We start from the raw sequence: 3,324 nt of genomic DNA on the forward strand, positions 1-3,324 counted from the left end.
ATATCATCAACTACTCCAGCAATAAAGCTACTGGTGTCTTGTATATTAGACAGAGTGTTCAAAATGCCAGCAAAGGAATCACTATTAGATGCAGCAAACATTTTAAATAAATCTGTGTTGTTGTTCAACGAGGTTTCAATCAAAGAAAGAGCATTTATGTGGTCCCAAGCAAGTGCATTATTGATGTGAGTAACATTAGTAATATGAGAAAGGAGTTGATTGGTATGTGTATAGTTGACATTCCTCTTGATTTCTTGAGTTACATCAACTAGAAGGGCCAATTGTTCAATGTTTCCATGCACAAGAGCCTTAGTGCTGTTAGTAATGTTGTTTGTAAGAACAGTAGCCTCAAGAAGGTCATCTGTACTGTTGACTTTCCTCTTGATTTCTTGAGCAATATCAACTAGAAGGGCCAATTGTTCAATGCTTCCCTGGACCAAAGCTTGGGTGCTGTTAGTTGATCCATTGACAATATTACCAATGTTCTTATGAATTTCTTGAGCAAAGTAAATGAGTGAGTGATTAAACAACTGGTACAATCGATTGTCAGTAGCAGTCAGACCAGCAGTTGTAGCACCAGGAGCAGTAGTGCTACATTCAGCAGGAGATGATTGTGATATTATAAAGCCACACATAAACACTATAACGATAAGCAACAACAAAATAACAACTAGCACTATTGCTATTATTCGAAGCAACCATTTGTCTCCAGTGTATTTCTTGCTGTGCTGAGGTTGTACTTGACACTGTAGCTCTGGCTGACTGGAAGGTAGTGCCTTCATTTCATGCATCACTTCATCAGCTGTGGAATATTGATTTTCTTTAACAAGACGTTCCATTGTTGCTTCTGCTATAACAATACGACTAGAGCAAAACTGTTGTTCAATTGTGCCAGACCAAATAAATGCAAGATTTAACAAAAAATTAGTAGAATTTACTAGTTACAACATAACAATTACAGAAAAATTTATGCTTTTAGAGTAAATAGAAAGATTGGCGTAATTAGTCAGGCTCTGACTATTGTAAAAGCAAAATGTTAAAACATTCAAATAGTTTTAGAACATGACTTTCATCAGGTAAATTTCCTTTTAATAATATACTATATACTTACTATACTTACTTCATTAGTTATCAGTAATGCTAATACTGCTTAGTAAATTTGATGTGGCAACCAATATCTGTAGTGGTATGTGTGTAGCATTCTTAACTAATGCAGAGAATACTACTCTACAAATTAAGGCAGGGCTAGGAATGTTAAGAGTAGATAAGCACTAGTATGTCTATTGTAACTGGATGTGTAGTGAATAACAATCATAAGCAGTAGTACACCAATAAGCATTTTGCTACTACTTCTGCAATACAGGTTTGTTAATGAGTGTGTGTAACAAATTTGTATATAAGAATTGGAACAGACTAAATGATCATGCCAATTGCAGCACAAGAATCTAAGCAGTGACATAACTTCCTCCTCCTGTGTACAGAAGCATTGAAGTTGAACACTAGTTTAATGGACTTACAAACTGCTACATACACACAAATACAGGGACAGTGTAGTTTATGTTGGAGCAACATTGTAACAAATGTGTGGTAAAACTTTGTCTTGCTGAACGGTGTGCTTCAAATGAACTTAAAGAGATTGGCTGCTTATGTTTTCTATTATGCATCTTTGGTTCCAAAATTTTCAAGATAAAATGCCACATAATCAAACTCCGACCAATTTATCTTGTACAGTTGCAGAACAAAGAACACACCATTAAAAAAAATAAGAGTTAGATAATTGGTTCAATTGAATTCATTAGGAAATAGAGAAAAGGAAGCAAAGAATGCACAATTACATTGTGAACAATTCAATTAAAATTACATTAAATATGACTGTTCTATATCAGATACAAGCTAAAACTACAGCTAACAAAAAGGTTGAAAATAAAAGCTGTTCTACTGAACATAAATCTCATAATGGCTAACAGGAACATCTTCATTATCAGTTCCCTCATCTCCACACACCCTCAACTCAATATAGCCAGTAGTGGTAGTGTTACCATAGTCTCTGTGAAACCATGGGATACCAGTAGCATTGCAACAAGCTGTTTCAGCAAAACCACAACCTTGACCATCCCAGAGTGGATCAGATGTGTACAATTGCTTTAGCCGTTTTACATTAGAAGCAACTGCTGATTCACAGAAATAATGATCACCAACAAATGATTGAACTTGTTGCAACGAACCATTAGCACAAGGACCAATATCATAAGGGTTGCTATTTCCTTCAAAACTGGCAGCCATTAGTGTCCAGACATGTTGACGAGGAGACCCACGAGTGATACTAACACCATCAACATAATAGCTATTTAAATCATTATAATTTGAATCATTGACAAAATAATTATCAACTGCATCAGGTGTATAGTATTGATATCCCACTACTCTACCACACACCTGAGAATAACTGATACCATTAGATGGGAACTGAACTGATACACAGCTACCACTGCTTGTTACTGGTCTACCACAAGCTCTAACTCCTCCTGACTGGTACAGTCTAAACCCAGAAGGACAGTTCACTGTAGAGTCACTCATATCCAGATATGCTAGTCTTGTCCATCCTCCTCCTGAACCACACAACTCCTCCATATTACAGTAAGTATAATATAAACTGGTACCATTAGCAGATACCAGTATGTAGATCCCTGATGAACTGTCAGGATTTTCATCATTGAGTTGTTTGCAAGATGCAGGTAGAGGAGAAGAGACATTATGTAACTGCAGCAGTTCTTGTACTACTATTAGTATATCATCAACCACTCCAGCAGTAGAGGTACTGGTGTCTTGTATATTAGAGAGAGTACCAATAATGTTATTAAGTTTTATCACTGAGCTACTAACTGTCTCTATGACTCTATTCAATAGTAATGTATTGTTCTCATGGAAGGTTTCTTCTTCTTTGTTAAACTTTCCAAAGACATCAACTTTGTTAGCTGTATCTTGCATTGTATTGTTGAGTTGAGTGATAAGACTCAGTACTAGTGTATTGTTATTTAATGAGACAGCATCAGATAATGAGGATAAGCTAGGGTCAAGATACTGGTAAACACCAGTAACAATATCATCAGACCATTGAGTGAAATTAGGAAACTGCTGCTGATTACTATCAGTAAGCTTTTGAATGAGATCATTAGCCAATTCGGTCAAATTAAGACACTGCTGCTGACTATTATCATTAAGCTTTTGAATAACATTAGCCAATTCAGTGAAATTAGGACACTGCTGCTGACTATTATTGTTCATTGCCTGCAGAGAACTGTTATAGTACGAGTTGGTATTAGA

Source organism: Amphimedon queenslandica, unplaced genomic scaffold (assembly GCF_000090795.2).
Source record: "Amphimedon queenslandica unplaced genomic scaffold, v1.1 AMPQUscaffold_12759, whole genome shotgun sequence".
In the NCBI taxonomy this organism is placed as follows: domain Eukaryota; kingdom Metazoa; phylum Porifera; class Demospongiae; order Haplosclerida; family Niphatidae; genus Amphimedon; species Amphimedon queenslandica.